The following is a 13,302-nucleotide window of genomic DNA, read 5'->3' on the forward strand; positions in this document are numbered from 1 at the left end:
ATCCTAGCTACCCATGTGCTTTACTAAAGTTAAATTTGGATTGCAAACAATGCTTAACATTATTAATCCAAATTTCCTCTTTAGAAATTAACTTGGATTGGGAACGAAACTTAACATTCTTACTCCAAGTTCAAACGATGTGATCTTCCTAAGTTAAACTATATTACAGAAGTTATCAAATATCTATTTCTAAGATCGGCTTCCAGGTTAAACATGATGAGGCACTAGGCCTTCTTGGGTATGGGATCATCCACCACTTCCTAGACAAAGTCTCACAAAGAAATTAGATATTTAACTTCTTACAGTAAATTAGGTTTAACTATATATAGAGACCTCAATAGAAACATATTATCGAAACATGAAATCGAAAAATAAAATCGATAACAAAAATGTTAACTTAAGACCGATAACCTCTTGTGTTTGATTTTACAAGATCTATACAAAAGGATGAACTAGTCATGATGCGGAAACTAATAACTAGTTATACCTTTCGTAGCTTATAGACCTCTTGATCTTCTATTGTATTCCTCTTCTTCTCTTGAACGTCATGTGGGCGAAGATCTTCCAAGAGGTAGTCCACCCAAGCTTCTTCTAAAGCTTCCAAGATCCGGCCACCAACTATCCTCCAAGGGATGCTAGACAAGAGAGCTTCCTTCTCTTCTTCTTCTCCTTCAAGCAACCGACCACCAAGAGATCACCACCAATTGATGCCATCGGCCTCCAAGAGAGAAAACAAAAGGAGAGAAGAGAAAGAGCAAGGGCCGGCCACCAAGGAAGAATAGAGAGGAATAAAAGATGTGTTATTGGGTGAGGTACCTCCTCCTTCTCTTTTATATTCCTTGGTCTTGGCAAAAAAGGAAGGTTTTGTAATAAAAAACAAAACTTCCTTTCTTATCATAGCATGGACGGCCACAAGCTTGTTCTCCAAGCAAGGAAAGATTTTAAACAAAAATTAAAATCTCTCTTTTAAAATCCCTTTTGTGGATAGTTATAAAAGAAATGTTTTATAAATTAAAATATCTCTCTTTTAAATCCTTTTATGGATATCTATAAAAGATAAGATTTAAAATAAAATATGGTTTCAAGAAAAAAGGAAAGTTTTATAATAAAAATTAAAATCTTTCTTTCACATTATAGATAACTACAAATAAGGAAAGATTTCAAATCTCTCTTTTATTCCTTTATAGAAAGCTATAAAAGGAAAGATTTTAAAATTTAAAACTCTCTTTTAAAACCAACATAAAAGGAAAATTTTTAACAAAATAAAAACTCCCTTTTATTTCCTTTTATGACCAATCTAAAAAGGAAAGTTTTATATTAAAATCATCCTTTTAAATCCCTTTTATGGATCTCTATAAAAGGAAAGATAAACTTCCTTCTTCTTGTGTGTGGCCGGCCCCTTGCTTGGGTACCAAGCAAGGCTTGGCCGGCCCTAGCTTGGGCTCCAAGCTTAGCTTGGCCGGACCCTTGCTTGGTCTCCAAACAAGGCTTGGCCGGCCCTAGCTTGAGCCTTAAGAAGCTAGGCTTTGGGTGGATATAAGGCTTTATATATGAGGCTACAATAGGGACCTAGAGGAGGAATTGGTTTTGGTCTCCCGATGAGCTCGAGCTTCCCATGTTCGCCCCGAACACCCAACTCAAGTTCATCAATAATAACTCATACCACTAAAGAGTTATTATTGCATAACCGCACCAATCTCATATTACAATATAGGCTCCTTCTTATTATGAGTGTGTTAGTCTCCCTGTATTTAAGATATTGAATGACCACTAATTAAATGAGTTACTGCCAACTCACTTAATTAATATCTAGCTCCAAGAGTAGTACCACTCAACCTTATCGTCATGTCGGACTAAGTCCGCATACAGGATTTACATGACAATCCTTATGAGCTCCTTAAGGGGACATCATCGACCTAGATTACTAGGACACAGTTTCATTCTATAATCAATAACACACCATATAAATAATATCATTTCCCAACTTATCGGGCCTATTGATTTAACGAGCTAAATCACACCCTTTGATAAATTAAAGAAATAAATATTAAATATACGCGCTTGTTATTATATCATGATTTCTTGAGTACACACTTCCATAATAATAGAGGTTTTGTTCTTTTATATAGTCAGTATAAAAAGAAACTACCTCAAATGGTCCTGCTCAATACACTCATAGTGTACTAGTGTAATTTATTAGTCAAGATAAACTAATACCTAATTACATTACAACCACTCCAATGGTTTGTCTCATTCCATCTTGGTTGCGAGCAACTGTTTATAATTTATAAGGAACTGATAACATGAACTTCTGTGTGTCTCCTCACACCATGTTATCTACAATATAAATTAAACGGACAACTACACTTAGCATAAATGTAGACATTTGACCAATGTGATTCTTATTTCAAAATAATTATTTAGAAAAAGCTAGACTTTTAGTATACATTCTAACAGTTCAATGAACTAAAGAGGCAAAGGAAGAAATACCCGCCTTCAATATAGAAAATCCAAATTGTTCTCAGATTCGACATTCTATCTCGAGTCTAAAAGATCACAACACGCTCGAATCCTACAAATATAGGATACAATGCAAAACTAAGGATCTATAATCAATATATCAACCTATTAATTAATTTAAAACCTAATTCGGATGAAGAATGTTGGTGCGGGAAGCATCCGACGATCGAACCTAAGTTTTGATAATGACAAAGGATTCAAAGTTAAGATGTGTGATGATCTAACAGTCTGAATGAGATTGCAGGAAAGTCTTAAGTGTACTTAGGCAAAACTCCCTAACTGTGGTTAGGCAAGGTGAAAACCCTGGGGGGGGGGGGGTAACCCTAGGTCATAGGGGGTGGTAACCCTATGCGGAAAGTCTTGGTGGGTCGAGTGCTTCAGGCAAAAGTCCTTGGGGGGTAACCCTAGGTGGAAAGTCCTGGTGTCGCGAATCAGGTGAAAGACTGGACCAGCCGGGAAGTGGAAGTCCAGCAGAAAGTCCGGAAGCATCGAGCGCCGAGCAAAAGTCCAGTCGATCTGGAGGATCGCATTGGCAACAGGTAAATCTCCTGAGTGGAGTAGGTGAGAACGCGTTCCCCGTAGAGGGAACAGTAGGCGTCGGGTCGACTTAGGGTTTCCGATTGGAAATCCGAAGTCAGACCCAAACAGTCTGGAGATTGTCAAAATTTCATATTCATACTATTATTTTGTACTAACTTTGTGTTGTAGGTATTTTGGGACTAACATGTTTGCAGGTACCAAAAACACAAAGTACACCTCAGATGAACAGTGTCTGAGGCGCCTCCATGGGGCTTGGAGGCGCCTCGGGTGCAAAGCCTGAGCTGTCCATGAAGCAAGCTTGGAGGCGCCTTGAAGGAAGCTCAATGCGCCGTGGACTGGTGGATGAAGGCGCCTTGGAGAGCACAGAAGGCGCCTTGAAGAGATAAGTCACGACCAGTTCAAGCTTGATCCACGCGGGCGACTCGGCTTGTTTAAGGCGCCTTGGATGGGCTTTAGGGCGCCTTGAGCACTATTTAAAAAGGGGTTTCAAGCAGCACCTTCAATCAACAATTTCCAAGTGATCCCTTTGCAACTAGCTGCTAACAAAATGACCTGGAAGTGCTGCGACTTGACACCGACAACCCGGAGCTCCGAATCTTCAGATTACTATACTATTGTCGGTATAACTGTCTTTTTCAATTGTACTTAATTGTTATACTTGTACTCTATTCGAGCTTATAGTTGTTGCCCACGGAAAGCGATCAAGGATCGCGAGCCTTCGAGTAGGAGTCGTCACAGGCTCCGAACGAAGTAAATTCCCTCGTGTCTGTGTGCTTGTTTTAAAGTTTTAATTATATTCCTTTAATTTTATTTATTAAGATAATTTTTATTTATTTATTAAGATGAATTTCATTATTTATTTATTAATTAAAACAATTTCTATTTTTTCTCCCCCTGGATCATAGCCTCGATAAGGTCTATCAAGGTAATAGACTTGATCCTTGGGGACCCAATATTGACCAAGTCCAACTTGATTAATCAATTTGGACTTGGGGACCCATGCTTGGACTGATTTTCTATGTGCTTTTTGTACAAGAGATAAATAAGATTTGTAATTTTTCTTTGGTTTAAATCCTAGACCAGTTCTATTGTAAACGACTCTTTGTGTCCCAAGAATTAGGTCAAGATTCTTGGAACCTAAAGAAAACCGTTCTAGTGTTTTCTCCAGATCCTTGACTTGAATTTTTAGGTTGGAATTCTCTTCTTCAAGTTTTTGGACTTGAGTTGAGTTTCCAGTCTGAGCTGATTCAGTCAAAGATTCAGAGTTAGTCAATTCTTTAAGGACTTCTACTTCCTTTAGAAGTGACTTGACTCTAAGGTTTGATTTAGCTAATTTTTGTAACAAATAATTAACTAAATTATTGAGTCGAGAGATACTTACAGGGGTATCGGGCCCTTCGGAAATGGATACGGATCCGTGGCTTCGCTCGGACTCGGCCTCCGACTCGCTCTCGCTTTCGGACAAGTTGATCTGGTCCTGGGGCATAAGCGCAAGTAAACTCGTCTGATCGAGTTCATCGTCGTCGTCTTCTGAAGAAGATTCATCCCATGTCGCTTTCAGGGCCTTCTTCCTTCTCTGCTTCTTTGCTTCCTTTTGGTTAGGGCAGTTGGCCTTGATATGCCCCTTCTGGTTGCATCCAAAGCAGATCACTTCAAATTTTACCTTAGAATTTGGTTGAGCCTCCTTGGATTGGACCACCTTCTTTAGGTCTCTCTTGTTGAAGCCTTTCTTCTTCTTGTAGAGTCTCTTCACAAGGATCATGAGTTCAATGGTTAGTTCATTGTCTTCTTCATCTGAGTCGGTTACTACTTCCGGCTCTTGTTCGGTTCTTTGTCATGATCTTGATTCGCGAGCTCCACCGGTACCTGCAAGCAAAGTAATTCCTTTCTCGGAAGGCTGTGTATTAGTCTGCTCATGAAGTTCGAATTCTGAAAATAACTCATCTAATCTAATTAACGATAAATCTTTGGAGACTTTGTAGGCATCTACCATTGATGCCCACAATGTACTCCTTGGAAAAGAGTTGAGTGCATACCTTATTATGTCCCTATTTTCGACCTTTTGACCGATTGCGTGGAGGGAGTTGAGGATGTATTGTATCCGTGCGTGGAGTTGACAGGCCGTCTCATCTTCCTGCATTTTTAGGTTATACAATTTATTAAGCAACAAGTCATGTTTACTTACTTTTGTGTCGGTGGTTCCCTCGTGGAGTTCGATCAGCTTCTCCCAAATCTCCTTTGCTGATGTGAACGGACCAACTCGATTGACCTCCTCCTTGGTCAGTCCGCACTGGAGGGTGCAAGTCACTTTTGCATCAGCTTCCCACATCCAATCCTCGACCCACCAGGTCTTCTGCCCCTCGGTCCACCCGACCTACTAGGACTTCCTGCCTGGTGTCTGGTCCTCTTGATCCAAACATAGGAGCCCCCCTTTCTTTGTTCGAGGTCAATATTGTACTCACATGACTCAATCAGATCATAGCTCTTGTGCACAGTCGGCGGTTAAACCTTCTGGCAGTCCAGACTCTGATACCAATTGTAGGATCGAAAAGAATTTAGATATCTCCACAATGGTATGATATTGTCCACTTTAGGCCTAAGCCCTCATGATTTTGCTCTTGGGCTCTTCCCAAAAGGCGTCATTCCAATGGAGATATATTTTCTCTTATAAACTCATGATTTTTTCCATGTGTTTTCAATGTGGGACTATGTTTGCAACCTTGCAACCCCAACAAAGAATTCCAATTGAATCAACCTAGCCACTACCTATCTCAACCTTATCAGATCCCATCATTCTATCACATACTCTAATTGAATCAATTTAGACACAATCTAATAGCCCATATGGAATCTATAAAGAATAGATCATCCTTAATAGGAATTCAAAGAAAAAGTCATTGAATAAGCTCACCTGAGTATATGAAAATAATTGGATACCGTAACTAAAGCAACAACTTAATCCTATTGATACAAAACCTAGAAATCAATCAACCATATAGATGGATTGCTACTGCATCCAACTAATAGAGAAATTAGGGCTTTGAAATCTTAGAAATTAGGAACACAACTTACCCCAGTCGGCCACCTCTTCCCCAATCTGGACCCCCAACAGTAGTATACGCTGATGAGATCCACAATCGATTCAGCAAGGACTCGACAGTGCACTGTGTTGGATGTCTCTCATTAGTCTGGATCAGAGAAGAACAACTAAAGAGAACTCACCATGCTAAATCCATGAATCCCTAAAGATCTAAATGGGGAATACCTTGGATGGTCGCCTTTCAATGATGGCGCCCGATTGGGCCCTAGCTTGCAGTGGCCCAAGTTGCTTCTCCACAAATAGCTCAACGAGAACACAATGCTAGTGGATTTGCTGGCATGCCACCATCAGAGATGATGTCGATGCCCAAGAGAACAGATCAACCACAAACTGACTCATTTGATCGCTAGATCCAGTTGCTGCTTAGTCGGCGATGGTTGGGCACCTTCGAGATCTGGTGGTACACACCCGACGTCGCTGTGAGGGAGAGACTCGGGGTGGAGGAGGAGCTCCGGATCAGGTGTTGCCGGTGGCAGGATTATGAGAAAGGGGCAGAAGGACCTCAGGTTTGGCTACTGGCAGTTGCTTGATCGCGAGGAACGTGAGAGAGACTCAGGTTCAGTGAGTGGGATAGGGTTTTCATAATCAACTAACTTAGGGTTAATCAACTTGATCAACTCCCACTTATGTGATAATCCAAATAGGCTTTCTCTTGAGCCTAATTGATTCATCTCTTTAAACGTGTTATATGACCTCAGTTTAAATCCTGAAAAATCCTAAAAATTCTCAGAAAATTCTATAAGATTATTTCTCCAATAATATTTATGATTTAATTACCGTATCTTATAGAAAATTTAAAGAAGTATAAATTTTATGATCCCTCTAATAAATCCGTCTTCAAAACGGAAAACGTCAAATTCATATTTGGACGGTAGGAGTGCTAAGGTCAGGGAAGTATCTTTTGAGGAAAGCATTAGTGATCCTTCTAGAGTCACTACTAATGCAATTAATAGTGATATGGTTATCATACCACACAGTATGTGTTGGTGCGGGAAGCATCCGACGATTAAACCTGGATTTTGATAATGGCAAAGGGTTCAATGTTAAGATTATTGGTGATCTAATGTGTTGAATAAGCTTGCAGGAAAAGTCCTAAGGTATCTTAGGCAAAAGTCCTAGCTGCGGTTAGGCAGACAGGAAAACCCTTGGGGGTGGTAACCCTAGGTCCTAGGGGGTGGTAACCGTAGGCGGAAAGTCTTGGCGGGTTGAAGCTTCGGGCAAAAATCCTAGGGGGCGGTAACCTTAGGTGGAAAGTCCTGGTGTTGCGGACCAGGTGGAAGTATGGACAGGTTGTGGCGCGGACGTCTAGCATGAAGACCGGAAGACTCGAGCGTCGAGCAAAAGTCCAATTGGTCTGGAGAATCAATTGGCAACAGGTATACTCTCTTGAGTGAAGTAGGTGAGGACGCGTTCCCCGGTAAGGGAACATTAAGCGTTGGTTCTACCTAGATTTTCTATGAAACTCAAAGTCAGAATCGAGCAGTCGGAGGTTGTCACATTTCTTATATTTTATATTATTTTATGCCTGAACTAACTTTGTTTTGCAGAAAATAAAGTTGCTGGAGAAAGTAGGTCCGAGCACCCGGAAGGGATCTGGGTGCCCCCAGCTGGTCCGGGCGCCCTGAACCCAAAACCTATCGGGAAGCTGATGTGGCGCACGCGGAGTGGCCGAGCCACGTGGTCTAGGCGCGCCCGGAGGGGTTCCGGGCGCCCGGAATGGCCTATTTAAGGAGCCTCGACCAGAAGTTGCAAAATAACTCAACGAACAACTTCTGCTTCTTCGAGCTACTCAGAAAACCCCCCACGATGCCCAAAAGCTCCGACGACAATCCTTCTAGAGGAATTTCTCACAAGAGCTGTCAATATTCTATTTATTTCGAAAGCTTTTGTACTAAAATTATAATTCTTTGTATTATTCTGAATTGATTAGTATTTGTCCATCGAAAGCACTCTTACATGCGGACCTTGGAGTAAGAGTCGCCACAGGCTCCGAACCAAGTAAAAAATCTTGGTGCCTTTGTTCCTTGCGTTTGTTTTTATTTCCATTCCACTGCGTATTTTGAGATTTCTGAAATGAACGAAAAGTGAAAGCCACGAGCGCTATTCACCCCCCTCTAGCGCATCTCGATCCAATAGTATAGATATTGTACATCTAGTGGGAGTAGTGAACTAAAATATTCCTGTATTATCTCTAATGCAATTAGAGAAACCTACCACTCAAAATGAGATATTGCCTCGTATTGATGAGAAGTATCTCAATCTCCTCAAGCAAAAGTGTGTCTTTAAGGCAATCCACTAGGGATAGGATGTTGGTGCAATCGACCTATGCTTGATAGGTACGATCATAGTTTTGATATGTGTGTCAAAGAGTTTAAGTTAGGCTTTCATATGTGTTTGATATGTGTGTTTGAGTCTTGCAGGACTTGGTGAAACACACATGAGAAGCTTGGTGTAGCTAAGCTTGGGAAGCTCATCCTAGGGCTTTGATCCTTGAGTCGATGAAGGATGGTGTGGAAGACATCCGAGGGATCGCCGGATGAGGAGCAATGCAGTGGAGCCGAGGGAAGCGGCCTTCAAGGCAACGTGAAGGATGGCACGGAGAGGAGCCGCGGGTTCGGGTGCATCTGAGCAACGAAGACCGAGGAAGAAGACTTCAAGGGTGACTCCGAAGAGGATGAGTGTGAGTGTGTAACAAGCTGGCAGTCGACTGACTGAGAACAAAAATATTCTGTTCGCTCAGCAAACAACTACAAGTTGACTGCTAGTTTTAGCAGTCGACTGGTAAATGACCGTTGGCAGTCCGTTGGTGCTGCAAAGTAGTTGTTGGCTACCTCCAATGGTAGCACCAGTCGACTGATGGTTTTGCCAGTCGACTGGTACCGAGATGAGTTGATATGATGATTAACTCTCTCCTCTTATTTAAGGGAAGCTTTGGGGCTTGAAGGAGGTTACTCATGCTTGTTGAATAACTCCTTAGCAATTGTCCAAAGCTTCCAAGCCATTCTCTTCCTCCAAATCTAAGTCTTCATCTTGTAAAAGGAAGAGAGTTTTGTGAGAAGTTGTACTCCACAGAGAAGGAGTAAGAGATAGCCGGAGATTACCGGGGATTGATCCACCAAAGGATCAAGGGCTTGTCCACCTCAAGGACACGCCGTGGAGTAGGAGCAAGCAATCTCCGAACCACGTAAAGGATTTGTGTTAGCGTTTGTGCTTTCTTGCTTGTTCTTATTGTTTTTGTTTAGTATATTCCGCTACGCACTAACACCTTGTATAGAAGAGAGTAAATTGGGGGTGACCTAGCTATCCAACCCCCTTCTAGCCGGCCACCGATCACCTACATAGGAGATCCATGATTTCTCATGATTATATTTATCTCTAAGAGCATGAGTTTAACATAGGATTAGAAAGTTATCCTATATTTTTCTAAGATGTTAAACAATATTCTAACTCTAAAAGGTGGATTAATGTAATATATGAAAAGTCAAAGTCTATGGTAGGCAATGGGGTTTAGAAACTTAACAAATTATCTGAAGGTATAAAATATGTTAGTTGTAAATGGATATTAAAAATCAAACAGGATTCAAAGAGAAATGTTGAGAAGTATAAGGCTCATCTTATTCCAAGGGATTAATTCAAAAGTCAAACATTAATTCTAAGGAGACTTTCTTACCTATGTCAATAAAAGACTCTCTCAAAGTAATCATAATGTTGGTGCAGGAAGCACCAGATGATTGAATTCAAGTTTTGATAATGACAAAAGATTCAAAGTTAAGAGTTATTATGGTTCTAATAAATATGTTTGAGTGTGCAAGAAAGTCCTAAGTGAATTTAGACAAGGTAAAAGTCCTAGTTAATACTAGGTAGGTGGAAAGCCCTAGTTGCGACTAGATAAGGAAGTTCTAGTCTGAGAGACTGGATGAAAGTCTTAGCAGGTCGAGGATATCAGGCAAAAAATCCTACGAGTCGAGGACAGTAAGTGAAAGTCCTGGAGGTCGCGGACACCAAGCGGAAGACTAGACGGGTCGAGAATTAGATGTCTAGCCGAAAGTTCTGAAGTCTCGGATGTTGATCAAAAATCTAAATGGTCTTGAGGACTGGTTTGACATCAGGTAAACTCTCTTAAGAGGAGTAGGTGAGGATACATTTTCCGTTGAGGGAACAGTAGGTGTCGGTTCGACCTAGGGGTTCACATGAAATCTAATGTTAGAACTAGGCAGTCCTGAGACTACCCAAATTATTATATTATGCCTATTTTTTTTCTAAATTTGTGGTGCAGAAAATCGAAGCTAGAAATTAGCTAGAAAAAGAGTCTCCAGGCGCTTGGGAAGGGTCCAGGCGCTCGGAGGTCTAGGCGCTTGGATTGATCCAAACCCAAGGAGGCTCCTAACTGAGGTGATAGATGTTGATTGTGTTGGAACCCCAAGGTTATTTTGATGTGATCAAATAAGTTAAGTTAGGTTCTATTTGATTTAACCCTTGTGTCTAAGTTTGTAAGAGCTTAGGAGCACATGAAATCAAGCGGAAGATGCGGCTAGCGAGAAGGACAGCACGGGAGAGAGCCGATGAGCTCGGTGCGTCCGAGGGATGAGGTGCTAAGGAAGAGTATACCGGTTGACGAGAAAAACGTACATGACGTTCGAGGGACGAGAAGCCAGGGAGGAAGGCTGCTCGAGGAGAAGGTTGAAAATTGGGTTCGGATGAGCCATATTCCGGATGGCCAAGATCACCTAAGCGAATGGAACCAGAGGGAAAGACCCGGATCGAGGCGAGCAGAACCGGAGCAGAGGGCCCAGACCGAAAAAGTCAACTTGGTTGACTTTAAGGGTCTGGGTACCCGAAACCTCAATCTTATCAGATTCGACGTGCCCGTTGATCGACACGTCGGGGATAGAATTCTATCTCAGTCTAGGCGCCTGGAACAATGCTATAAATGTAACTCTATTTCAGTAGTTTAGACAACAACTTGTAATTCTTTTCTTTCTGTTCTACTATTGTGTGCGAGTAATTAATGTTGTAAGAGGCTACTCCACTCGAAGGAGATCTTCAGAAAAGTACACTTCATTTTTCTTAGATTAGCAATCTCCTGATTGCAAACCAAGTAATTCTCCTTATGTCTTTGTCCTTTAATTAATCTCTTTTTCTTATTATTACAAGTGTTCTTAATTAAGCTATAAAGTCGAGAAAGGGTTGAGTTTATTTTTACAAGGCAATTCACCCCTCCCCTCTTGTTGGCCACCAAGGGATCAACAAGTGGTATTAGAACAAGGACGCTTCAGAAGGACTAACCGCCGACCGAAGCAAAAAAACCAATTGCCGGACCAAGCATCGTTCCACCAAAATTCGAGGGAGACTTCACACATTGGAAACGTCGAATGGAGGTATTTCTAAAAACTATCTTTGAGATTCCTTTAATAATCAAATATGGATTTATATCTCCTATGAATCAAAATGGAGAGGAGAAGGAAGAGAGTCTTTGGATGAAGAAAGAACAAAATGATTCCGTAGCAAATAACCGGGCGAAATATCACTTGCTGAGCGTGTTGCCGTCTCAAGAAGTCAACCACATCGGAAGCTACTCATCAGCCAAAGAACTCTGGGAAAAATCCTAGAACTCCATGAAGGCACATCCAAAGCCAAGCTCACAAGATGAGACATACTTCGGAACAAACTGATGAATATCCGTCTGGAAAAAGGTGAGAAGGTAGCCGATCTACACGCAAAGGTCAAAGAACTAATCACCGGACTCGAAAACCTCAGTGAAACGATAACCAACTGGGACTCAATATGCTACGCACTCAATGCCCTTCCTAGGACTCTAGAATGGTCCTCGATAATCGACGCCTACTACATCTTAAAGGACCTGGAGGTAAGTACCCTAGAGGAACTCTTTTCTACTTTAGAATTACATGAAACCAGATGTGCAGGTACAATAAAAGAAACAAGTCAGATTATGACACTAAAAGCAACCAAGAAGGATGAACCCAAGTCAGACTCAGAAGAAGGCCAAGAAGCTTACATGATAAGGAATTTTAGAAAATTCTTTAGATCTAACAAATTTAAAGAAATGCAGAACAAGAAAAATAAAAAAAAAATAGAAGGGTTCGATGCTACCAGTGTCAAAAGGAAGGTCACTTAAAAGAGGACTGCCTAGAACTCAAAAAGGAAAAAAGGCAAGATGCCTAAGCAAAACAAGCACAAGTCTCTAACTGCTACTTGGGATGACACCTCATCATCAGAATCAGAAATAAAAGAATATGCCGGACTAGTATTGATGGCAAGCCATGAAGAACAAAGCACCTCAGAAGCCAGTATCGATGAAGGGGGAGTGACTTCAGATGAATGCAGCGAAGTAGGGGGAGAGTCAGGTTTCAAGTCTGATATGGTAAGTGAGGTATGCCTCTTACCTCCTGATCAACTCTATTTTGGTATTAAGTCTATGGCAAAATCTATGTACAAGTTAAAAATAAAAATGATAAATTAAAAAAATAAAACGTAGAAATAAAAAGAATTTTAGCAAAATCATGTTTGATAGAAGATTTTGAAAAAGTAAAACTTGAGAATGTTAAATTAAAAGAAGAAATAGAAAACTTGAAAAATTCTGCCTGTTCAAATGTTTCTATCTTTAGAAACTATAGAGGATTAAACTGGTACTATAGATTTCACAAAGGTCAAATAAGAAAAGTAACAAAATCTTATATCCCTAGAAAATACCTGATTAACCCTGTAGGAAGGAACCTATATTGTGTTCCAAAAACTTGTTTAAATTAAAAAGTGAAATTAGACTTAGGGCTTTCAGGTGGAAAATTAAATATTTGAATTCATTAAAAGGCTTTATCTAGAAGTGGTTGATGATCCAATAACCAAGAAGGCCTAGTGCCTCGCCATAACTTGGAAGACAATTTCTAAATTAAATATTTAATTGACAAACTGATAAGCATAAAATAGTTAATTAAATTAAATGCTTTCAATATTTGTCAAAGGTTTAATATTTGTTAAAATTTTTAAATTGCAAACTTCACTTAAAAACTTTTTCAAATTTCACTTAGAAATTTGTCTTTAAATTGCAAAATTAATTTAAATTGTTTTTTTTAATTTTTAACTTAAATTTTTTAAGTTATTAAACTTAAAAAAAATTTACTTTA

Source organism: Zingiber officinale, chromosome 7A, assembly GCF_018446385.1.
Source record: "Zingiber officinale cultivar Zhangliang chromosome 7A, Zo_v1.1, whole genome shotgun sequence".
In the NCBI taxonomy this organism is placed as follows: Eukaryota; Viridiplantae; Streptophyta; class Magnoliopsida; order Zingiberales; family Zingiberaceae; genus Zingiber; species Zingiber officinale.